Below are 26,892 nucleotides of genomic sequence, written 5' to 3'. Positions count from 1 at the left end.
GTTGAAGGAAGTTCTCCCCCTCTGCTCTGCCCTGTTGAGGCCACATCTGGAGCATTGTGTCCAGTTCTGGATTCCTCAATTCAAGAGGGACAGAAAGATAATGAGTGTCCAATGGAGGGCCACAAAGATGATTAGGTGACTGGAGCATCTCTCTTAAAAGGAGAGGCTGAGACACCTGGAAAAGAGAAGTCTGAGAGGGGATCTTATAAATGCATATAAATATTCAGTGAAACCTTTGATATTGTTCCCCAGAGCATCCTCATGAAGAAACTGACTGCCCTAGCCTGGATGGGCATACACTCTGCAGAATGAACACCGGCTGAATGGCCAGGCCCAGAGAGTGGCAGAGAATGGAGTTGAATCCAGTTGGCGGCCAGTCTCTAGTGGTGTTATCCAAGGCTCAGTGCTGGGATCACTCCTGTTCAATAACTTTATCAATTATCTGGATGAGGAGATTGAGAGCACCTTCAGTAAGTTTGCAGATGACATCAAGTTAGGTGGGAGTATTGATCTGCTAGAGGGTAGGAAGGCCCTTCAGAAGGACCTAGGCAGGCTTAATCAATGGGCTGAGGGCAGTGGTATGGGATTCAACAAGGCCAAGTGCCATGTCCTGCACTTAAGCTGCAAGAGGCCCATGTAATGCTACAGGATTGGGGCTGAGTGGATGGAAAACTGTTCAGCAGAAAGGGACCTGGATGTGCTGATCAACAGCCAGCTGACATGATGTTGATGACCAGTTCCATTTCTCATATACAGGCCAATTACATCAGTTTGTATTGTTTTGAATCACCAGATGGCACTTTTCCCTGCTCTAAAGACTTATATCTGAGCATGTAGGAGTTAAATCTGGGAGAAATACTGCCAGCTGAACTGTGATGCTTTATAAATGTTCAGTGCTTTACCAGTAAAGAAGCACTTATCTTGCTTCAATCCCTCTTTAGCTGAAAATATTCTTTCTCAAATTAGCTGATGCAGACAAGCAATGTCTACAAAAGTGGGGAAAAAAAAGATTCAAAAACCCCACTGTTATCAACACATATATACCACCCAAGGACATTTTTAAAGGCATTCTTTGACATTCCCCACGAGACTATATTTAAAGCTGCACTTCTAGCTCAAACAAATTAGTATTGACAAAATAAATAAAACTGTGTTAAAAAGTTTGTCCACTTCTAAGAACCATTATAATTTTGGTGTTTCTCTTCTAGTTATGTTCTTCAACTAATTTCTCCGTTTTTACATGTGCAATGCACACAAAGAAAAACAAAAAAATCAGAAAGGTATGCAGTCATGGCAAGAGCTCTCAGTGAAGTGTAATCATGATTCATTATCATCACACACTAATGGAATATCTCAGTGGAAACACCATAAAGCAGTGTTTAAACATCTTGCAGTGATTGCTTTATAATGTGTATAACTACATCAAACACATCTTTCTGTCTCCTGCTTTCTTCAGTTACATGGGTCAAGCACAATCTTTCTCTGTGACTTTGGGGAGAAGCAACCGACTGATTTGTTGGATTTTTTTTTCCCTTTAATTTCTTTCCATCTTATAGCTGTTTAGGGGAATAGGAAATTGCATGGGTAAATCAGTTTTGTGTGACAATCACAGGACCACAGAATCACAGAATATTAGGGGTTGGAATGGACCGCCAGAGACTGTTGAGAGCAAGCCCCCTGCCAAAGCAGGATCACCTAGGGCACACAAGAATGCATCCAGAAATGTCTTAAAAGTCTCTAGAGAAGGAGACTACACCACCACTCTGGCCAGCCTGTTCCAGTGCTCTGTCTCTCTCACCATAAAGAAGCATCTCCTTGTGCTGAGGAGGTTTTTAGGAGGGAAAGTAAAACAAAACTAATTTTCCTCAAATTTTGTGACCGTTTGAGGCTGTCCCCTTAAGAATGGGAATATTGTGGTCGGATGTTTGTAAATGAAAGACGGATCTAGGGTTAGGGTTAGGGTTACTTCTCTAACATTGCATGCAGCATCACACAGAAAATCACTTGTTCAAACATGACTCCTCTGTGTAAGGATTTGGAGACTTCTCTATCATTACCCTGCAGGAATACTTTTCTGTCATCTGCTTTTACTAACAAGAGAGGGGTTTGTTTTGGTTTGGTTTTACTGTTAGAGTGTTACAGTAGATCAGTTCTCCACAAGACTGGGACTATGTGAATGTATACAAAGTCACAGTTGCTGGTGAAAACCTTTATGGGTTTTTGTTGTTTTGGGTTTTGTTGGGGTTTTTTTGTTTGGGTTTTTTTTTTATCTCCCCAATATTTTCTCTTTTCATGAATAATTTATGTATAACATTTCAGATGGATTTATTGAGAGTCATAAAATGAGCAAATACAAATGAAAAAATACAAAGATATAAAAATTATGAATCAGAAATACACATGAAAACTGCAACCATTGGCCAGTTTTTTAATTTCCTGTTTTGCAGTTTGACTCTTTGAAGTCCACAGCTTTACTATATGGTAAGTCATTACAGTGCTTCTGATGTCCGAAGACTTGTGAAGATGACAGCCCAAAATCCTGGCCTCTGAGCCATCAGCCTGCTCTAGTGAAGTCAAAGACAGCTTTGCACTCAGTTTTGAGCTCAGTAAGCAAAGAATTAGACCTTGAGGCTTTAAACTTTGGTAACAAGGATGATCAAAACAGCTCTACAAACCAACAGATTATCCCCGTGAAATAAACTCAGTAAACTTCGTTTATGCATAATCAGCCACTGCAAAACTGCTAGTGTGTTAACTATTGGGAAAATTGTTTAAGTTGGTTGAAGGTTTAGAGGAGTTGTTGAACACAAAAAACAGAATTGGAAATTACTTTTGCACTTGCTTCAGTCAAAGGAATCTAATAATTTCAAAGCGCCTACAGCTCAAATCAGGCATAGGACACTGAGTTCTGAGGTTGTGAAAGACTGAAACAGAGCTGCTCCTGTCAGTGCAATATACACCCACACTGCTGCTTTTAAAGTAACCCCTCACTCTAGTATAAAAATCTCTCACACTGCAGAAGAGCCAATTGCTTAAGTGCTCAGCAAGGCTGAATTACACCACTTGGTTTCATGCAGGGGGATAATGTTATTGCTGCCCTCACGAATCCTTATGAAAATAAAATGTTTATCACGAAGACTGGTTGTCTAAGTAAAATTGATATTGTATTTATAAATTACACATTACTTCAGAACATGTGAGACTAATTCTTGTTAACTCTGACTCTAGTCTTCATTCCCACACATGCTTATGCAGCAAGCACCTACCTTGCCTGTTGCCTCAGCTAAGTCAAATATGCCTTCAAATATTTTATCTTTTTCCACATTGGCTGAGTTTCTTGAGCCTCTTAAAAGTGGTGTGGTTTGGTGCTTTTTTTTCTGCCAAACATTTTGCTTGTACTCTTTATCAGTGTCCTATCATTCCTCTGATTCAATCCAAGTCAGAGGCACCATTTCCAGCACACCCTAACTGATTCACATTTCATGTCCGGCAGCCCTGAAATCTGATCTGGGCTACACTGACACTTCCCCTTTAAAGTTTCTCTTTAAGACACATCTTTGGACAATTTTATTTTCTCAGAAATGCTGGCAAAATATATGAATAAAAAAAAAGTCAATCAAATCTATAAAAGCCTGACAAGACTGAGGAATGTCACCATGCGAGTCATTAATCCTTGTTATAACTTTCAAGGAGCAGACAAAGTGCAAGAATACTTCTTTTAAGTGCTTCACACTTTTCCATCAATACATGCTAGATAATCATTAAAAAGCCAACAGCAAATATTGTGCAACATGTGCTGGTGCACTGACTTGTCTTGCATTTAATTAGCCAATTAGTTTTGCATGGATTAACAGAGTCATATGAAACTACCTATTGTGAGTAAGTACAGCTAAAAGGAAAGAGAAAAACAGCACATTACCTGGCACAGAGATGCTGTCCAAGACAATAATCTGAATTTAGTAGATAGAAAGCCTTTGTTCAGTTTGAGCATATAAAGACTCTTTGGAAATCTGATTGGCTGATTACCACACATGATGTTTGGACAGTTTATTTTGTGTGACCAATTGCCAAACCAACAAGCATCTCAAATTTCAGAGGCGTAAGAGATGATGGTGAAGCTCAACATATAGAACAACATCCCACAGAAGGGGATCCTTGGTTTATGAATATTACATCATCTGTTTAGGTTTTCTTTGTCTGACATGCAGGACTTTTCCTTATCCTCTGTGCACATTCGGAAGCGCATTTGGATGTTATACCCTTCAAAATGAGTGCTAATATCTAGGGACACCTGAACATAGTCTGTGCCTAATGCTCCTGGAGTTCAGCATGTACCGAGATGCTGATTGTGAGCTTGCCCTCTAAAACATAAAGTTAAGATCAGCATTAACATGATTTTGTTCAACAAATAAAGCTTTAATGACAATGCTCTAAAGACCATCGGCAAAATCTTAACAGCAAAACTGGAATCACTCGATGCAGCTCACATGGTGCAAAAGTCTAGTATTTTTCTCATTTGAACAAAATTGTCCAGCAATTAACAATAAGTATGCAATTAGCTGACTTTTTTTTTCAGTCTGCTCCATTAACATCCATCGTAAAATACCACATGAGGCTTTACAGAGTAATTAGAAACTTCCTTGTATTAATAAACAATGCTAGCCACTACATTATTCAAAAAGCTGTATTTTGCTGGAGATAAAGCAGAATGTGCTCCACAGCTCCAAAAAAAAAATTGTTGTCCATTATTTCTTAAATTTTGCAACAACTCACCACTTTTTTGGGTAGGAAAAAACAATGAATCATTTGCAGTACCAATAATGAAATAAATGCATATATAAAAGGCAAGTGACACTTTGGACCAGATCATAACTTCACTCGAGAATTCCCAGCAAAATGCTATGACAAGTTCACAGCTCACCTAGAAACCCTCATCTTTCTAATTGCAAAAATGAGCTTAACTGCTTTGTTAAAGAAGCAAACCAAAAGGTGCAGTGTCCTCACAATCGCTATTTTTCACCATTCTCACACATCACGCTTGCCTCGATCCAATAAATGCTGGAAGGGGGTGAAACTGCGTAGCCAAATAAAATGGAGAAACATTCTGGCCAAAAAAACTTTTTCTTGTCTTAGATATTCACCGTGCCACTGATACTAAAGACTCAAAGCTCTTAAATGGGCTTTGTTTGGCAATTTTAGGCAGACACTGGGACAGAATTTATGAACTGCTGTTACTTACACTGCCCACCACTTGGAATATTCACAGGGAAAGAAGCAATTCTCTCAATTAATTTTTTCATTTATCTGGAAATAATGATGCTGATGGCGATCTGCCTTTCTCAGACCTGTGGCAATCTTTCATGAAAGTGAAACGAGTTCTAGAACTACTGGAAGCACTCTCAAATATGAGAGTTGCTTAAAGAAAAAGACCAGCCTAATAATGAGAAAATATTATCATTTAATTGATCTCTGCACTGTCTGAAATATTTTTAATTTGAATCTGAAATGGTTCCTTTGGGACAGATGAAATATATTGGAGATAATACGTGGCAGCAGCAGGTAAGCCTCTAGTGCTAAAGTGTGGAGAGGACTTTTTGTAAGGGGTGTTTGCAAGCACTGAGGACAACAGCAGGAAGGGAACGTTTGCTGACACAAGCACATAAGAAGAAGACAGAAAAGGAAATAAACATGGGTTGCCAAACTCTGACAGAGACTTTGCAGGGACAACAATACCATATTTCCTATTACTGGAGAGAAATAGGAAGTGAGGCATTGTTCATGCTGGACACCCTCTGTTAGATTTTTACAACTTATGTTTAGTCCCAGGTACAGCTTCTCACTTGCGTCTGCAAAACCACCCCACCTTGCCATGCCCTTCAGTGTTAGAGACCTTCCTTCCTTCCACAGGATCCCCATCCTGGGCAGGGGAAGAGAAAAATCAACTCTGCCCTCAAGATTTCTGCATCCACAGAAAGCAGCCACAGAAAGAGGGATTAATAACAGGTACCAGTGCAGTGTCTTTAGAAGGTGAGCACACAGCTGTCCTCTAGAGATGCTGATTCTATGGTCAACATCAGTGAGTAAAGCACAGCACATCAACCAGCTTGTCATGATGTTGGACGACCACAGTTGCCTTTTGCCCATCTATTTCAGAGAGAAAACAGAAGGGCTTAAATTTGTGCCTACAGTGAGGCCAATTTTCTAAATTCAGGGAACTGAGCATGAGGTAGAATAGGAGGTCAGAACTAATACTAAAGTGTGCTTCTGAGTGACAGAGCTAATTGGCAAAGGGCACACCAGTGGCAAGCAGATGGCCTGCAGTTCACTGTCAGCTTGAGCCTGACAAAAATAAAAGTTGTTATTGTCTTTGACTGTTGTCAGTAAAAAAGTATAGATACCACGAGGGCTATTACTCAACTCATCATATGAAACTAAGCTGGCAGTGCATTTTTTCAGTAACACCGGGAATGGGTTTTTAAATATAATACAAATCCAGCTACTCCAGAGCTCCTCTGAGATAAGTGCTTAGATGTAGTCGCTTTAGTGCACCTTGGTGCCCACTCATACATAAGTGCATGCTTATTAAATTTAACCATTCCTTTCTGGAAGAGAGCCAGACACCAGAAAGCTGAGGTTTTCTTCTTTAAACTGTTACAGTTAAAGTAAGTTCCCCATGACCACTTAGTTTGGATGTTGTTCTGTACTTTATCTCAATTCTTCTACTCACTAGCATCTGTTACAACATCTGTTTATTAATAGACATTGAAAAACAAAATACTAAGAATCTCTTTTGCACACAGGCCAAGTGATCTAGTTAATATTACAGCATGGTTTTTCCTTCAGTCAGAATCCAAAGATGTTGGTGTTCTTGAAAGAATGCTTTAAGTTAACTGTGGCAATAGCATTTGAAGCTACACAGAAGTTTGTTCTAATAACAGAGGTTTTGTCACAAACTGTGTTCTGTGATTTTTTTTTTTCTTAATGTTATTCTTTAGGGGGGGTCTAATCCCCTGCAATACCTCAGATATTGGATGACATTTTCTCCTGTTTCTTCTACTTTTAGCTTTTCTTATTTTACAGAAGATTTAAGTTTGTAATAAAGCCCTGAGAGATATTATTTGGCTTACATGATTTGTGATTTAAGGAAGAGCTTCATCACAGCCATATTAACACTGCTAATCACTGCATGTGATCTGGATACATAGGTTCTGCTTACAGTCAAATGGACTTCTGGGACATATTTCACTGAGCTGCTTTAGATATATAAGCAATAATGAAATGATATTTAGTCTACAAGTGCCTTTATCAATTATATAAAGTGAGCCTAGATAACTTGATCAATTACAGACACCAATGCTATGGAACTCTGGGATGAACATAGGCCTGTATGTTCCTAATACTGTTTCTTGATACTGCAGGGAACTGAACATAGTGACCCTGTTCTTTCTTCTAATCCAGTGCTTTTAAATCTTAAGTGTTTTGGGATAGGTAGGAGAAGGGTCTTCTTGTTTGTTTAAGTCTTGCAAAATAAGAAACTGCAAAAAATATATGTTCTGGGTTCTAAGAATGTTCTTTTTATCTTTCCTTCTCTGAAATAGATCCACAGCTTAACAGTGTAGTGCTGGAATCTGAAATTTTGCAATCTTTTCTGCTCAGCTTGGCTGAGTAATGAGTCTCTGAAAAGCATGTACTGCAGTCCTTGCATTTTGTTGCAGTGTTTGTAAAATAAGCCATTTGGGAATATTGCATTAGGAATATTTTTGTGGCTGCCATGGGAGAATCACAGAATTGTTAGGGTTGGAAGGGACCTCAAGCATCATCTACTTCCCAGCCCCCTACCATGGTCTGGGGCATTTTCCACTAGATGAAGCTGCCCAGAGCAACATCCAGCATGGCATTAAAAACATCCAGGGATGAAGCTTCCATCACCTCCCTGGGGAACCTATTCCAGTATCTCACCACCCTCATGGTGAAGAACTTCTTGCTAACAGCTAATCTAAATCTCCCCTCTTCCAGCTTGGATCCATTTCCCCTAGTCCTATCACTACCAGACACCCTAAAAAGTCCCTCACCAGGTTTCTTGTAGGCCCCCTTCAGATATTGCAAGGCCACAGTAAGGTCTCCTCAGAGCCTTCTTTTCTCCAGACTGAACAACCCCAACTCTCTCAGCCTGCCCTCACAGGAGAGGTGTTCCAGCCCCCTTGTGACCTTTCTCTGGACACATTCCAGCACATCCATATCTTTCTTGTAATAGGGGCTCCAGAGCTGGATGCAGTATTCCAGGTAGGGTCTCACAAGGGCAGTGTAAAGGGGGAGAATCACCTCTCTCAACCTGCTGGCTGTACTCTCTTGATGCAGCCCAGGATACGATTGGGTTTCTGGGCTGCAAGTGCATGCTGATAGCTCATGTTGAGCTTCTCACCTACCAGCAACCCCAAGTCCTTCTTCTTTAGGGCTGCTCTCAAGCCAGTCACTGTCCAGCCAATATCGGTGTCAGTGAGCACCCCAACCCAGGTGCAGGACTACATAGTGGAAAATTTATGGAGGGCACAGATGTATGCTTTCTGTACTTAACACTGGCAACTGATATTGTCCTTTTTGAAGATAAATCTTTAAGTTTTACACAGCAGAAGCAAATCTCTGCCTTGTTAGGAAAACAAAAGAGAATTATTTCATATGTGCAATTTTAATTCACCATTTACCCAACTAAGCCACTGCATAAACCATTCAATTCAAACAATGTTCAGTTCCTTACAGAACACCATAGAGGGCAGCTTACCTTATGTAAAGACTGGACAGTTGCCCGGAGCTGCAGAAGTGGCGAGGCAGCATTTTTACAGCCAATTTGTGCCAGCGCTCATTAAATTGCTAGCAAGACATCCACTTTTATAATGTATAAGTACTTTGTCTCACATTTTTCTGGTATTTTGTGAGACTGCATTTCATAATAGCTGAATATGTGACGTTCTAAAATTCTATAAACATGCCTGGCATTAAATACAATTTCTTGCAAATGCTGGAGGAGAGGCAGCACTATATATCCCACTCAAGGCAAGAAAATAGCTAGGCCTGTCTCTTGATAATGCAGTTACTGATTATGGATCAGAAACTGCTCACAGCTGATCAGAAAAACAGTAACTGTTTGCCAGACATACTGTCACATCTTTTGAAATACACTCAAGAATTCGGTACTGTGTGTTTAAATGTTTGCAGGGAAAACAAAACAAAACCACACCACACCAAAAAAAAAAACCCTATTTTCTGTGATTTATTTCATAAGCATTATTATTCAACTCTGAATTTTGGTTGGCTTAGGTAACTGCAGATACACAAGCGCTTGAGTAATAAGATATGCTATAGGGTGTGACAGTCCACAAGTTTGAGTGTTAGGTATGAAGAAAATGCAGTTCTGAGAGGTTTGTTGCACGTTACATTGCCTAACACGCAGCTTTTTTGTACTAGTTCTTGCCTGATTCTCCTGTAAACACTCTTGCAGTGATTAATATCAAGGGATGGTAGAGAGTCAATGGAGAAGACCGTAAGGAACTGTGAATGCAGAGCAGCAGGACAAGACCTTCTGTACCTGAGCAATGTGAAACACAGAGATTTTCTCAGCTGTCTCCAGAATGGCACTGAGTCTCTCCTCTTTTTCTACAACCTTCAGAGTCTGACGCATTGGTGGGCTAAAAACTATTTTGTGCACAAGTTATAAGCACACAGGCTAAAGAGAATTATCTGTAGTTTCTTCACCACCTGTACTTCAGTGCTCATTGCAATGGTACTATGGTGAAAACACATGCTCCCCCACCAGTCCCTTAGTCTGCCCACTACTGCTTCAGCCAGCTCCGCAGTATGCCCTCCTTCCACTTTTCCTCCCTAATTCTCCAAAAGCAAAGGCTGGCTGTCTCACCCTCCTTGCTCTAACAGCTCTAGTAACTCAAAAACATACCAGCATACAATGTCTAAGGCAAGAAGAACATATGCCATAACCGGCTTAAAGGTTATTTACCACAAGACTGATATTTCATGTTTCCTCTGGTGCCTTTGTTTGCCTTCAGCTGACCTCCCTACCTTGTATTTAAATATATCTATGTGAATATATAGATCATCATACACAAAATATAAGAATTAAACACTTTCAAAATAATTTCCAAGCTTGCTCTAGCAAGACAGAGATAAGCCATGATCATGTTAATATCACCTAATGCCTTAAATGAAGAAGAATAAGCTTGTCCATCAACATTCTTCCTTTTCTAAAACACTGCAGTAGCTTAGGAAGACAAAAAATGTTTCAGTTACGAATACCTGTTGGTAATTTTTCTTTTACTTGAATCAATTTAGATCACCACATTGAATGCTTTCCTTTGTTTTTACAAATTCTAGGTAAGTGCATTTTTTAGAGTATAAAAATACTTTCTTTTCTAGCCAGATCAGAGAATGTATGTGAGACTAAGTGGAACCGAGTGTGTACATGAGACTTACTCCGTACTAGAAAATAAAGGGTGTTCTTCAGAACATAGAGGATACTGCTATGAGGACATTGCAAACTCTAAGTGAAAAGGAAAATTAACTTGAATGGAATGTAACTACTGCCTGGGCTAGCATCTTAATTTTTAAGAGTATATATCTTGTGAAAGCCTTCAAGCCTTTACCTTAGCAAATCTTAGTAGTTGCACAACTACTGCGTTAAGTAAGAAAATACGTGGTTTCAGCCTGTAAGAACATGCAAGATTGTCTTGAAAGCTTATGATTTACATAGAAATATATAAATTACTAAATACATGTTATACTTGTGAGAGGTACATTCAGCTTTTCAGCCAGATTTGGACCACAATTAAGGGAGGCATTTAAAACAATTAAGCAACAAATGTGGGTGTGCGTTATAGTGGGAATATGACAGTTACACATGAGTATACTTTACCTTAACATGTAAGCTGTGGCAGTTTAAGCTGGGTGCCTGCTGTTACACCTCCAGTGTTCCAAGTGTCTAACCCAGTAAGGTGGACACAGGAAACAGCATATTTCATACCCATAAATCCTGTGCCCTATAAATTCATCTGCAAAGTCATTCTTCTCCACTTTCTTCCCCCTCTGATCCCATGGGAGATGCTTCCTATGGGGTAATGGGGGGGGAGTATCTGAAGGCCTCTTAGGTCTGTCCAGTCCTAATGCCAGGAGAAGATGAGGGGCGCAGTCTAAGACCTGGCCAGCCTGGGGGGGTAGGAGGAAGAAAGAGCCCTGGGGGGGGTTTGTGTAGACCCTCACATGGGAAGAAGGGAAGTGTTGGGAGGCCTTTGGGTGTAGTGTAAGGGACTCTGTATGCTTTAGGATTCTTTGCCACTACGCTTTGTAGTTTCTGTAAAAAACACTAATTGCTTTTCCATTTAAACTTTCCATCACTTGCAATCCGTTTGTGCAAGTGTCATTCTCTTGCCCCTTTCAGGGGCAACAGAGGATCTGCCCAGCCTCAAACTAGAACATAAGCATAGTGATAAGAAATGTTCAGGAAATGATGAAGCAATTTTTTTTAAAGGCATGAGGGAGATGTAACCCATACTGATTTCAAGGATGGAGCTTGGTGTCTTTCTGGCAGAAGCTTTCACTCCTGAGGGATCAACTCTTGACTGCAGCTTCTACCAGGCAAAAGCAGGTTTAGGTTTGTCTTTATGGGCAGAAATCACTGTCACGTGAGGCTCCTCAGGAGACAGATAGATTTAACGCAACTCCCAGCTGGACACAATATTGTAACAGCAACACCTTTCCTTATAGATCCCTTCTCTTTTTTGTGTCCTCTGGACTAAGCAACCTCCCTCATGACACTCTGCATATGTCCATCTGACAAAAACGCAACACTTTTAGCTAGTACAGGTAAAAGATTCATATCAAGGTACATGTTCATTGTAGCGCTACAGCAGCCATTTCACTCGTGTGGGGTATGGGGGTTTTAAAGATGGTAACAACTAGAAGTAGAACAGAACAGAACAGAACAGAACAGAATAGAATAGAATAGAATAGAATAGAATAGAATAGAATAGAATAGAATAGAATAGAATAGAATAGAATTAATCAGGTTGGAAAATACCTCAGAGATCATCATGTCCAACCTATCATCCAACACCATCTAATCAACTAAACCATGGCACCAAGCACTCCATCCAGTCTCTTCCTAAACACCTCCAGTGATGATGACTCCACCACCTCCCTGGGCAGCCCATTCCAAAGGCCAATCACTCTTTCTGTGAAGAACTTCTTCCTAACATCCAGCCTAAACCTCCCCTGGTGCAGCTTGAGACTGTGCCCTCTTGTTCTGGTGCTAGTTGCCTGGGAGAAGAGACCAACCCCCACCTGGCTACAACCTCCCTTCAGGTAGTTGTAGAGAGCAATAAGGTCTCCCCTGAGCCTCCTCTTCTCTAGGCTAAGCTTCCCCAGCTCCCTCAGCCTCTCCTCACAGGGCTGTGCTCCAAACCCCTCACCAGCTTTGTTGCCCTTCTCTGGACACGTTTCAGCAACTCAATATCTCTCCTAAACTGAGGGGCCCAGAACACAAATTGCCTTTCAAAAGGTAGCCCATAGTCTACAACAGAGCTGGCCAATCTGCTCTAATATTTATGCTGCTGCATTTTAGGATTGAAATTAATGCCAGTGCTTAAAAAAAATAATAAATCAAACCCCATCTTATATAAGCTTTTCTCTCACTATGACATGTGATAGTCCCTCGTGGTTCCCATATGCAGCAGAAAGTAGGCATCCCATTTCTGTGACCAGCAGGGCCCAGATAAACAGTTATAACAAATGAAAAAGTAAATAGGGATTCCCTCTGGCAAGGTCAGAGGAACAGATGAATACGACCTGGGAGCAGGAGGTCATCTAAATACCAAAGGGTCCCTGCTCAGTGGGGTTTGCTTAAATAATTCAGGTCCAGTCTTTAAAGAACACAAATACAAACCATTCCCTTCTCAATGGGGTAATACAAACAAACACACAAAGTTAATGAACCCAGCAGGGACTGACCAAAGAGCTCAAACTGCCCTTTGGAGCAGTGAGAATAGCTATGAAGCAAACAAACTTAGCCACTTGGTAATGGCAAATAGAACCAGCTTTCCTCACCTTTGGGTGGATGAATAAAATCTTACACGATTACAGGAGTCTATCACTCTCTAGGGGGCTAAATTTACCATAAAATGCTGAGAAAAGAGTCATTCACTCATTTCTGACAGTTCACATACTAGCTCAAAGATATGGCAGCTAAGTGTCTTCTCCAACCATATAATTCCTTTATTCTCTGACTCAGTCCAGAATCTACATCTCCTCACAATCCTATACCACCAACATGCCTGTTACCCTCCTTCAGAAATATGCTTTCTCTCATATTGTTCTCCTTGTATGAAATGCTGTTATTTTTTTATCTATCACTACACACTATTCCTTCTATGCACCTAGTCACAGAACTGTTCCAAAGGAGTCAAAAGGATAATATGGGAAATACAGTCACATGTCCCTTCCAACCCTGACTGATACTATGATACTATGAAACTATGTTATCTATGGTACTCAAGGCAGATTAACAGAGGCTGGAAATAACATGCTGCAACACTAAAACTTCATGAAACATTAAACCAATTTACTAGCACTTATTTTCCCAGTGCTTTCTTGTTTACCCTACTTTATCTCCTAGCATGCAGCAAATTGCATATTTCCTCTTGGTTTTTTGTATCACCTTCTGTGTTTGTATATATACACTTAACTTCTCTTAGAAAAACTATCTTCTCACTTAGGTAAATTCAGCTGCAATAATAAGAAGCAAGTAGATGTTTCCTTCAGACTCCATCAGAATGTAAGATTATCTGCTTCTAAAACAACTGTAACTGCTGTTGACAGTACCTATAAAGTAGGCTGTTCAGTATACAACTATAACTTCTGATTTCATCCTGTACAAGTGTTAAGTTATAAGAGAGGATTGATTCGAAGGTAGAATTTAAGCTTTGGTTATTAAAAGATAACATCCTACTTACCCAGGACCCAGTAACACTGAAATTAAATATCCTAATTTAGGTGGCTAATTTAGGTTTCATAAGACTATTGTGCTGCATACAAAATCTGTTGTATTTATATACCTGGGATAAAACTAGTAAATGGGGGGGGGGGGAAGGGGAGGTATTTAACAAAAAGGGGGGGGGGGGAGGGAAGAAAAATATTGTTACTACCTCATTAAGGTTGCAAACATATTCTGGATCTTCACTAAAACATATCATTCAGTATTCTGTAAGAATCTTATTCTATTAAGCTGACAAGTTAAGTATAATAATTGAAAAGTAAGCTCAGTGCAGAGAAGGGCAACAAAGCTGGTGAGGGGTTTGGAGCACAAGCCCTATGAGGAGAGGCTGAGGAAGCTGGGCGTGCTTAGTCCAGAGAAGAGGCGGCTCAGGGGAGACTTTATTGCTGTCTAAAACTACCTCAAGGGAAGTTGGGGGTTGGTCTCTTCTCCCTGGCAACCACCAAAAGAACAAGAGGACACAGTCTCAAGCTGCACCAGGGGAGGTTTAGGCTGGATGTTAGGAAGAAGTTTTTCACAGAAAGAGTAATTGGCCATTGGAATATGCTGCTGGAGAGCAGCCAGGCAGAGAGGGACCTGGGGGTGCTGATCGATGGTAGGCTGAACATGAGCCTGCAGTGTGCCCAGGCAGCCAAGAGGGCCAATGGCATCCTGGCCTGCATCAGGAACAGTGTGGCCAGCAGGAGCAGGGAGGTCATTCTGCCCCTGTACACTGCACTGGTTAGGCCACACTTCGAGTACTGTGTCCAGTTCTGGGCCCCTCAGTTTAGGTTGGTCTCTTCTCCCAGGCAGCCAGCACCAGAACAAGAGGACACAGTCTCAGGCCGCACCAGGGAAGGTTCAGGCTGGAGGTCAGGAGGAAGCTTTACACAGAGAGAGTGATTGCCCATTGGAATGGGCTGCCCGGGGAGGTGGTGGAATTGCCATCACTGGAGGTGTTCAGGAAGAGACTTGACAGGGTGCTTGGTTGCATGGTTTAGGTGGTTGGGTGGTGTTGAATGATAGGTTGGACACGATGATCTTGAAGGTCTCTTCCAACCTGGTTTATTCTATTCTATTCTATTCTATGCTATGCTATTCTATTCTATTCTATCAACTTTCCCTTATGCATGTGGGTATGAGAAGATACAGCCATGTCCATATGATATATTCATATGTCATAAGTCCAAGCTCCTTTATCATGACACACGAGAGGGAGTCGTCCGTGCAGGTGCAGATCAACTTAACAAACACACACAGGAGGATGCATTAGCAGACCAAAGGCTGGCATGTGGCTTCCTGGTGCTACCCAAGTTGTAGGTCAGGAACAGTCTCCTTTTTGCCCATTCATTGCTAAAGCATCTGAACAAATCCATACACAGGAGTGCACATTGGCTCTCACTGAGGCCACAGGCCATCATTACTTAATTAAATATAAACTATATTTTTAGTCTTTAAAATAAATTTTACAGTGTTAAGTGTAATGTTTTAAATGTGTTTTACACTGTTTGCAAAGTACTTCTGGAAGTCAAGATATTCTCAGCCACCAGCTATACAATGACTATAAAACTCAGCACTGCCCTTTTATGTCCAAGATTGTAATATTAATGTTTCAAAACTGTATTGCTCAATTGTTTTGTTTGTTCTTGTTTGGTTTTTTTCCTCATATCACACTGTATATTTATATTTTTATTAGCTTCTTGCTTGATGGATGCATTGCTATACACAACAGCACTGCCAAGACTGCACACCCATTTGGTGATCAGACAACACAAGTATACATCAACAACAAAAACCTTGTTATAGTCTACAGTTAGCACACAGACAGAATAAAAGTCAACATTCTCTCTACTCCTTTCTCAAAAACAGTAAAACCTGAAGACAACTAAAACACACTGACTGAAAACATGTCACATTATTCCACTTCTGCCAGATTGAAGATTTTTGCCACTGTGAAATTCCTTAAAATACCATTTTCTCAGATGGTCTCCAGCCCTTCTCCTGTTCCACCTTCTCCATTTGTCATTTTCCTCAGACTACATTTTTTTCATTACCCTAATAACTCAAGAAAAGCAGAATTAAACAAAACCAGAAAGCTAAGAATGTAAACATTTGTAACTCTAAAGATAAAAATAGCATTTAAAAAAAAGATAAGCAAACCATAAACACTGGTTACTATGGAGGAGCATCATCTATGGCCATATAAAAGCTGTCCTAAAAGTGAGAATATCTTTGACAGTTTCCAGTTTGAGCATGGAAAACCCAGAATGTCAGTAGGATAAGCAGAGCAGAATAATAACTTGTTCTTTTACCTTCCTTTTTTTTGTTTTTATTCTCATAAATAGGGAGGAGGAAAATGGTCTCACAGAAAGGAGGGAAAGAGATGGACACATTTAGAAACAGATAATTGATCATTATTAAAGAATTGATTTTGATAATCATTATGACAAATAACTTCCATTTAGATCAATCAGGTAAGTCAAAGAAAGCGATCCAAAAGGCTAATTAAGTGGGTCCTGAGAAGCCGTTTCTCAGTGTAGACCACAAGTAAACCCTTTTCACTCAGTGGGACTGCACAAAAGGGTTAAGTTTAGACTGGGAGTCACAGAAACAGAAGAAATGACAGTCAAGCAACACTGACATATTATTTGACTGAGAGAAAATACCATAGTGCTTTGTTTTAAGTGCCCTTCCTGGATATCTCAGCTTCATATGACTTTGGCCATTATATTCATTAGTTTTGCTTATAAACCTCTTTCACTATTATAATATAGCTATGACTGAGACATGCCATGCACGCCTCTTACAATGCTCTAATGTTGTTATGTATGAATAAGCTAAATTGAAATAAAGCATCCCCATATCCAGCATAACTACAGAGAAACATCTCTTTTCTGATAACTACCTCAGAAAAAATATGAGAACAAAAACTACCTTATGCCTCTAGCCAACAATTATATCTACAGAAGAACAAGAAAACAGGACCTTGTTTTTTGTTATTCTTTACAAATACAATGCATGCTTTATGCTTTGTAAATACAGGCTATTATGGCATATTTTTTCACCTATTTTCGTTAAATATATAACCTAGAGGTCTCAAAATATGCAAGTTGGGTTTTTTTCATACCTTGCTAAAAATCTGTCATTGTGGCTTCTAATCATGGGCTGCTGAGTCCATTGATTCATCTTTTGTAATGTTGTTGAGAAGGGAAGGAGGCACACTAATGGAAGAGAGGGAGTTAGGACCTCCATGTGACACAATGAGCAGAGATCTTATAAATTCCTCAGGGCAGAAAGGAAGCTTTTAGTTTATGTACAAATTATTATAAAGATGTATGTCTTAAAATGGTTTTGCTAATGGGATGGTAGGCCCACTGCTTTCTTCTCTTTCCAGCACCAATTTCCCCCCACAGTCCATTCTGTTCACTCCACCTGCTCCCAGATGCAACCTCCTTGCTCAACCTGCTTCACTGCCTGTTCTAGCAACATATTTTTCTGACTCCAAAACCAGTCTTCAGTTTTAGTTTGCAGTTTATAACATTCTGGTTTCCATTCTAACATCAGCAGGAGACACTGATGAGAACACAGGGTCCAGTACCGGTATCCAAACCCATCCCTGGCATAGCATACAAAAGCAGTTAACTTTCAGAAAACATTTCTTCAGTGGAGAGTATACTCAGCAAGGGCAGAATTGCAAAGCAATTTAACACATAAAATTCAAGTATTAAGAAATCAGACACCTACATTCCCATGGGGAGTTTATTTGCATCAGTAAGTTGTTGTTTGGGGTTTTTTTCTTTCTCTTTTGAACCTGCCCTGAGAATCATATTAAGAACACAAACTACAGGAGCTCATTTTTGTAATTGCAGCTCCTATGGCATTTTAATTCAACAGCACGGCAAGCTGTTGAGAAAGCCTACATTTTAAGGTTTCCAATTTCCATCTCTCAATAAGGTCAGCAGAGAAAAGCTGCCATGTCTCTCAGAAGCCAAGTTGTTCTAGCTGGTAGTTTGAACACAGTCCTGTGTCATTGCAAAAATTCTAACTTTAACTGCCAAATACTTAATTTCTGATGTTAAAAACTCACTCTAATGCAACTGATTTCAAAAGCCTATGCTACGAGTGAGCACATTTCTCTATATGCAATACTAATCCAATTGATTACAGTAGGAAGTGATTTTGTTCCCCAAAAAATTGCTATATTTTGACAGCACAGAAATGGCAAGTTCTTTTTGGTTTGTTTCTTCACATGTTTTTAGTACTTTAAATACATTTATTCTCAAGTATTTCTTGAATTCAGGAATAAAACCCCACTGAGTAGTACAAGTCTGAAATTGACACTATGAGTTTGAAACTAACACAAGAGACAAACTGAGATTCCAGCTTTTTTGCCTCCTTTTTGCCTGATTGTAAGAGTGTCTAAGTTATGAGTGGCAAGCACAAATGTTAAGATTTTAATCTATATCAATGCAAAAAAAACCCCTTCAATATCTATCTCTTGGGATGATGTAATGCTGTCACTAACTTTACTAATTTCTATTGCACACAACACATGCAAAAGGCAACATACATCATTGCACTGCCATTTCCATTGCTGTAGTAACAACAGAGAGCTATTCTTTGATGCCAGACATATTTTGAACGCCACTACAACTCCATGTGCTGTGCCAGAGTGCCAAACTCAGGAGTGTTGTCAACAGTTTGCTATCACTGAGGCCATATGATGGAAAGGCATTACACAACGGTCATGCCTGAAGCCGCTACCAGATGTGGAAAGATGAGCTATTCTAAAGGATGAGAACGCTTAAAAATATATAAAGATAAGAGAGGATATGAAATACAGAAGGTTCTGAGCTGTCTTCTGTGCAGTGTGCTTTTTGAATGTTCCCACAGCAGCTTTATCATCACCTACAGTTGAGCCCTTCACTGGAAAACCTTAAAGAGAGATAAAAGAGAAATAACTACCAAGCTTGCTGTCACAACAACTGTAAAGTGTTCTTTGGAGGGTATAAATGTTCAGGAAGAAAGCAAGCACTGTTTAAACAATCCTGCACATTTGCACAGCTCCAGTCTGCAGAACTTTATTCTTTGACCAATAAAACCACATGCTGTCATTATTTTTTTCACAGTATCATAGTATCAGTCAGCGTTGGAAGGGACCACAAGGATCATCTAGTTCCAACCCCCCTGCCATGGGCAGGGACACACCACACTATATCAGGCTGGCCAGAGCCCCGTCCAGCCTGATCTTAAACAGCTCCAGGGACGGGGCCTCAACCATCTCCCTGGACAACCCATTCCAGGGTTTCACCACTCTCATGGTGAAGAACTTCCTCCTCACATCCAGCCTGAATCTCCCCACATCCAGCTTCACTCCATCCCCTCTAGTCCTATCACTACCTGAGATCCTGAGAAGTCCCTTCCCAGCCTTCCTGTAGGCCCCCTTCAGATACTGGAAGGCCACAATTAGGTCACCTCGGAGCCTTCTCTTCTGCAGACTGAACAGCCCCAACTCCTTCAGTCTGTCCTCATAGGACAAGTGCTCCAGCCCTCTAGTAACCATAAGGAAAACATGTCAAACAACTACTAGCAAATATTCCAACTTCTACAATGTTTGGGATTTCTGCAGTTTGTCAACAGCTGACTTACAAATGAGTTTCCTAGAGTCTAAAGTTGTTAGCCAGTTCTTTACAGTTCATGTAATTAATGTGAGCACTGCTTTCTTCTTGAGTGGAACTGAAATACATGTCCAATAATCATGACACACAAAAGAAAATGCATGAACAGCTAAATTAAAAAAAGATCCTAAAAAAATCCTGTTTAAGTTTGTGTTCTAGTGTTTCCTGATTTTGTGACTTAATTCCATTTCTTAAGATCTTAAGTCTAATAATACAAAGGAAAAGAGTGTATCATGCTAAGATTCCATTCTTTTTGATTAATTTTTTCCCCTCCAATTTTGGGAAAATTTTATTGCCCTAGTTACATTAATATCCTTTTGGAAATTCTTGTTCAGTGTTTATCAGTAAGTGTGCATAAGGCACACCTGTGATTTACATATTACTGCCAGTGCCATGAGACAGGAAAGCACCAAGTGCCCCCCCAGAATAAAAATTAAAATGATTTGCATCTAACTGGGGGCTTGACCTGGAAGATTATATATAAAGGAGCTACTTAAAGACACTGCATAAACTTAAAATAAAAATATGATCAACAACAGAATTAGCTAATAGTGATGAATCTCCCCACTGTCACCTCCCCAACACAAATACTATGAATTTTAAACGTTGAGATGACAGGGAAAAAACAAAAACAAACTGAGACTCTAATTATTTGTCAACCATCGTGACCTAGTTAGCTAGACATCTGCTTTTCAATAGAAGCTTAACAGTATTTTTCAGCCAGTACCAGAACAAGAGGACACAGTCTCAGGCTGCGCCAGGGGAGGTTTAGGTTGGATGTTAGGAAGAAGTTCTATACAGAGAGAGTGATTGCCCATTGGAATGGGCTGCCTGGGGAGGTGGTGGAGTCACCATCATTGGAGGTGTTCAGGAGGAGACTTGATGGGGTGCTTGGTGCCATGAGTTAGTTGTTTAGGTGGGTTGGATTGGTTGATAGGTTGGACACGATGATCTTCAAGGTCTCTTCCAACCTGGTTTATTATTCTATTCTATTCTATTCTATTCTATTCTATTCTATTCTATTCTATTCTATTCTATTCTATTCTATTCTATTCTATTCTATTCTATTATTTTGATTGCTTGATTATAAGACTCCTTACTGCAGGTGTCACCACCTCCCTGGGGGTGTTCAAAGCTGGGTTGGATGAGGCCTTGAGCAGACAAGCCTAGTTGAGAGGCATCCCTGCCCATGGTCGGGAGCTTAGATTAGATGATCTGTAAGGTAACTTCCAATCTAAGCCATTCTAAGAGCCACGAGAAATACTGGAAATATGTGATAGATCATAAAGCTAAATAGAACTCCCCAGCTGGTCCAGCATCTTTGACTCCCCAAGCCATGGAATATTACCTCCCTATTCCTATATCCCAATTACTTTTGTCTGAATACTGCAAACTTTCCCTCAAATCTTCCAAGATTCACCCTAAGATTATGAAGGTTGGCAAAACAGCTCACAAATACATTCAAGTCAATGAATGCAGGCTTAAACTGAGATGCCTATGTGGAACACAGCCCATTTCTTGCTTTCACTTGACACATAAAACTGTCAAAGAGCTTCTATTTTCCTATCTAAGCAACGTCTTCATGCTGTGCAAACATTAGGCCATATCCATTACATGAACAGACACAGAAACATTCTTTATCAATGATTAACGGCTAAGACTCAATCCTTTTTTAATAAAAACCAAAAGAGAATTACACTTTCATAATCAGATCAACCTTGAAGTATTAAATTTATTTAACAGAACATATTATTAGCCCAAGAACATTCTTGGGCCATGAGGATCATTAGAGGGCTGGAACACCTCTCCTATGAGGACAGACCGAGGGAGGTGGGGCTGCTCAGTCTGGAGACGAGAAAGCTCTGAGGAGACCTAATCGTGGTCTTCAGTATCTGAAGGGAGCCTACAAGAAAGCTGGGGAGGGACTTTTTAGGGTGTCAGGTAATGATAGGACTAGGGGGGATGGAAAAAACATCGAAATGGGTATATTCAGATTGGGTGTTAGGAAGAAGTTCTTCACCATGAGGGTGCTGAGACACTGGAACAGGTTGCCCAGGGAGGTGGTAGCCCCGTCCCTGGAGTTTTTTAAGGCCAGGTTGGATGTGGCTCTGGGGAACCTGATCTAGTGCGAGGTGTCCCTGCCCATGGCAGGGGGGTTGGAACTAGATGATCCTTGAGGTCCCTTCCAACCCTAACAATTCTATGATTCTTCTTTTCTTGATCTTGCATAAGTAAATGGGCAGCTTTCACTCTGGCAAATGGTGTAAGGGATACAATTAAGAACTATATTCAGACATCATCTAGCAAAGATTTCGTCTAGAAAATGCAACTCTTCTAAAGTGTCCTGTGATGTTGCAATAGGGTGTGTGTGTGTGTGTGTGGGGGGGGGGGGGTGTTAAAACATCAGGTGAGCTGTAGGCTCCTTTCTTGAACTGGAAAGAGTCCAGTGATAACCAGAAACAAAACCACCTGCTCATCATAAAAAGTGGACAAGATAATTTACTTAAGAAACAAAGAAAGATGTTTTTTCTGTTATGAAGACAAACAGAAACAATAGGTGCCAGGGGAAAAAATGTATACATATATACAAAGAAACGGACAAGAAGTGTGACCTAGTGAAAGAAATCCAAGTAAGAAGAATATCAAAAGAAGAGTATTTTTTGAAAAGCATCAGCTTGTGAGTCAAGAACTACTCTTTTCTTTCCTGCCCAGAATGAGGATTTTGCAGTAGCAAAAGCTGAGTGAGCTTAAATCCAATGTATACTTCAAAGAAATGACAGATAAAATTAGGTTAAGGAGCTGGAAGGAGACTTTTTTAATATATTATTAATGATGCATTCATTTACACTGAAAATTGCTGAAATAGAATTCCACCTGTCTTCACTGCAGCTGCAGAGCCACAATATTTAGCTATATTTCTTGATATTTCCCTCTGTAATATTTCAAAGTCTCCCTCTCCCCCTTTACATGCAAAGTACATGTAGAGATCAGTTGTATCACTACATAACCCAAAAAGTTCTCCTATCCCTAAAACATGTGAACTTAGTGTTCTGTCAGCCATCAAAACCACAGGTGATAATTAGGCTATTCCACATCTTTATTGTATAAACAAAATAAGGCTGACTTCCTTCACCAAAATTACTTTCTGGTGCCATAAATGGAAATCCATAACCTCTAGCCACTCCTTGCCCATTCAAAATGATTCACTGCTTTGCTCTGAAGCCACTTACACGTTGCTAACTAAACTAGCCCTTACAGATAGATGGAGTTACAGTTGTATAATAAAATTATACAAATAATAGGAACATCTGGACCACAACTTCTTCCCTGAATTCACCATGAGGAAGGACTAGATATTTAACACTCATCCTAAAGTCTGATATTCAAAGTTAGCAGACAATAATGGAAGGAGAGAGGACACAGCTGTCTTTAAAAACAAGAAGGGAATCACTTACACATTATTGCCAGATTTAATGCTTGTACATAAAAGCATTTACTACTTTTTTCAAACTATTTGGCAGTTTTCTCTTTTCTTTATGTATCAGTCCACATCCTTCTTTCTTGAAGACTAACTCCTGCATCATGGCTCATCTAAACCAGGCCGAGGCAGTATTTTGTTGGCTTCACTGGTGTGCTGTTAAATTTATGGTCTCACTCCTGCAATGGAAGCTGCAAGCACCTATTGCATTACTATCCGATAATTAACTCAAGAGCCACGGATGAGTCACTATGGAAACACTAGCGCTTATTATAGAGACCAATGGAACAAGAATGGACTCCTCCATGAGGCATCAGCTTCATTCAAACTTTCTTCTTTCTCCCAAAACAGGTTTCAATAATAATTTTAGTAAGAATCCTTCAATGAAAGCACAGGGTAGCATCTAAAAAAAGCCAGCTATCTCTAAACGTTGTTTTCCTATGCACCTGACTGGAAAAGCAGCAAAGAACTCATGCCACTTCTGCATCTCTGCAGGTAATGCACCCTCCCAGGAGTATCATGGGACACTGGTCTCTGAAATGTGAGCAAGGCAACTTTGTCTCTTGTAAGAGTGCTTCGGTGTCTTGTAGGGGTCACTTCAACAACCACAAACCCAGGACACAGAAGTATCCATAGGCACAGAGAAATCCTTGCCTTCAGGATGGTTGCCCTTCACCAAGGAGGCACTTAGATCATTACCTTTAAGGACTTTGAGTCCCCTATGTGCTAGCAGAGGTCAAGTACTGGGAACGATAAGAATGACTATTTTCACGGCTCTGAAACCAGTTACACCGGGAGCTCAGTGCACAATCACTGACTGAAGCCAGCCACGTTTGGAGATAAAAAAGCCAGTGTTGTCGGGCGCAGAGCAGCCCATACTAGGGTAAGTAGTGCTGCAGATGATACTGTGCAGCAGCAGGTCCATCTAGACCCTCCTTCTCCAAGGTCACCTCAACCACCGAGCTGTGACATCAGGGTTCTGCAGGCCCGTTTCTGATGACAGCAAGCGCAGCAGCAGGTTTATCCTTTGATGCTGTCCCCGCGGCTGCCCGCTCACATTTCCTAGCGGAGCGGACCCCTGAACAGAGGTGCCCCAGACAGCAGCTGTGCGCTGGGCAGGCGGTGCCGCCGCTCCCGGGGATGCGGCGGAAGGCAGCCTCGTCGCCCCGACTCGCCGCCCCGCGGGGATGCGCGCCGCGGCACATGGGCGGGATCGCGCCGCGCCCATCCGAAGCTGCGGCCTTGGCCCGGCCCCACCGCCCGCCCTCCTGCCCCGCTGTCAGTGCCAGGCGCCCGCATGGCAGCTGGGCGCCACTCGCCGCAGGGCCGGTGGGGCATAAGACATCTCCCCGCACTGGCTGCGTTGGTACTGGGGAGCAGCGCCTGCAGGGGGACAGCGGCTGCGCCCCACGCGGCGTCCGTCCATCTATCGCGGCGTGGGCGGCGGCTGGTGTGTATGTGTGACTGACGGTGCGGCGCGCACGGCACCGGGGCAGCCGCCCTCACGCAGCCCACCGGGCGCCACGCCGGTGCGCCCCGGCTGCGGCCGCCCCTTCTCCTTTCCCCGGAGCCCTCCCAGGCGGGGGCGACCTCAGCGGCCTCGCTGCTGCTCCTCCTCCCTCCTGGCGGATAGGTTACGTTACCTGGTCTATAGCTCGGGCTGGATCTAATCCCACGGCTGCCGCCTGCTCCTCTCCCTGCCGCGGGAGTGAGTGGGGTAACTAATTTATTTATTTCCCATGAGGTGTCCTCGGCAGTGGAGCAGCGGCGGGAGAGCCTGGGCCGGTGGCAGGGAGGGAGGGCCGGGTGCTGCTGCGGGGCCGATGGGGCGCCGCTGTCCCGGGGGTGCTGCCGGGGAGCGGCCGAGGCGGTTCAGCACCGGCGCGGGGGGGCGGGGGCTGGGGAGGAGACGCCTCTCGGGCTGCCCAACCCGGCTCCGCGGGGCCGGCGGGGGCGCGGCGCCTGGCCCGGGGAGACGGAGCTGGCGCGGGAGGTAGAACGGGCAGTGCCGGCCTACAGCAAGCGGACGGGGAGGCAGGCAGCACCGCGGCCCCGCTCCCGCCGAGACAAGGCGTGAGACCTTCCCTTTTGCGGCCTCCCCGCCTACCTGCCCGCCCGGGACCGCCGCCTCCGCCGGGCGCGGAGATCCCGTTGCTCGGAGGCGCCGGCCGGGCAGCGTGCGCTTCCCGAGGAGCAGAAGGGCACAGAGAGCCCCACTGGCAGCGTGTCGCACTCCTCACCTCGCTTATGGCTGCATAAGACGTGTCCATCCTCAGCTCCACCCCTTCTCCTCCTCTTCAGGAGTAAGGATGCCAAATATTTCACATTATAAAGGCTGTGTGCACTCGCCTTTCCACGGAAAGGTTACAGAAAGGCACCTCAGTTTGTTCATATTACAGGAGGGGGGAAAGAAACAAAAAAAATCTTGTAGTACTAAACGCGGGAATTTCGTCTGCTGAAGTAGGCATTGAAATTTGGCCAGTCAAAAATCAATTACTGATTAAAAATCTGGGTCATCTCTTCCTTTCCCCTTTTTTCACTCATAAAAAAATAAACAAGTTACAAGAGCTGCTTTGTGTATGTCGTGAACACATTTATGAAAGAGGCCACTCATTTATCCAGAAATTCTGTCCTTAAGGCTAAAATCTTGTAGGGAAAGAGAATATAATCATGTAATTGCATAATTAAAGCCTTTACCCTAATGCCTATTCTCATGAGTGAAGTTTGCACAATATGTGGAACACATAAAGTAGTGTGAGGAGGATGGAGTAATTAGAGTTGTTGACATTGTGTTGCAAAACACGTGCAAAAGTAAATGTGGTTATCACATGGCTTGGGGTTTTATATCTTTCTTGCATGTGCTTTGTTTAGCGAGGGCTTTGTGTATAGGATCTTTACAGACATGTTAGGAACTGACACTGCCTGTCTATGGACAAGAGGAGAGAAACCTTGTGTTAGTTGGTGATATTCTGTTTTTGGTTAGCTGCTAGGGAAGGACTTGACAGGGTTGTCTGCTTATTTTTCCATCAATAACATTTGAATCCTTTAGCTAGAAGCAGCCACAATGAAAAATAATCTCAAAAGGAACTGGGCACCCCTCAAAAAAACCTGCAGCACGTTGAAGAATCCATCCATCTTGAAGCACAAATTCATACAAATCAAGTTTCTTTGTCTCCGATGCTTCTGAATCTGCTTGTTCTTATGTGAGAAGTGCTAGGAATTAATTTGTGTTTTAAGCTAAAATTCTGAAGCTAGAAGGCACAGACCCAAAAACCTTAGTAATGTAGCATTGTATCAGTCCTTGTTTCTTTAGGATATTATTGGTTTAATTTATGTATCGTGTTTCTACTGCAAGTTCTTTAGATTCAAGAGAGAATACTTTGTCACATGTTTGTAAAGCAGCCAGGTCACTACAGTCTCTGGTCAGATTCTGGCACTGTAGTCAAAAGGAGCATTGAGTAGTACATTGGTAGAGACAGCAAATGCTTTTGTTTCTGAAACAGACTGAACAGTTTGGAGTTGCTTTGGTGACATCACATAAGCTAAGTAATACTTGATGTATGTACTTGAGTCCAGGGACATTTTTAGGAGCAAATGTTGATGATGACTGCCAGGGCGGCTCATGGAAGTCCCCGTTGCATTGATTTAGGCAGCAGTGTCTGTCATCTCATGTGCAAGTGTGTGAAAGGAGCCTGTGCCCAGCA

At 41.8% G+C, this 26,892-nt stretch overlaps 1 protein-coding gene across 3 annotated transcripts in view; it reads right to left on the bottom strand.

The window, feature by feature from the left end:
- SLC16A7 (solute carrier family 16 member 7) overlaps window positions 1-25,759 on the bottom strand; it is an 89,176-nt gene extending 63,417 nt beyond the window's left edge. Inside the window, exon 1 of one of the 3 annotated variants that reach the window (XM_068170385.1) lies at window positions 25,429-25,759. The gene's annotated coding sequence lies outside the window, so the exon portion shown is untranslated. Of the gene's footprint in view, window positions 1-3,919; window positions 3,934-24,831; window positions 25,017-25,428 lie in introns of those variants that run through there. The other 2 variants (XM_068170376.1, XM_068170386.1) reach the window with 2 other exon arrangements.
- Window positions 25,760-26,892: the final 1,133 nt, after the last annotated feature.

The sequence above is a fragment of the Melanerpes formicivorus genome, unplaced genomic scaffold, assembly GCF_026170545.1.
Source record: "Melanerpes formicivorus ecotype bairdi unplaced genomic scaffold, bMelFor1.0.p_v2 SCAF_3, whole genome shotgun sequence".
NCBI lineage: Eukaryota > Metazoa > Chordata > Aves > Piciformes > Picidae > Melanerpes > Melanerpes formicivorus.
Note: the sequence above shows the minus strand (reverse complement) of the source record. Positions and strands in the feature narration are given on the sequence as shown.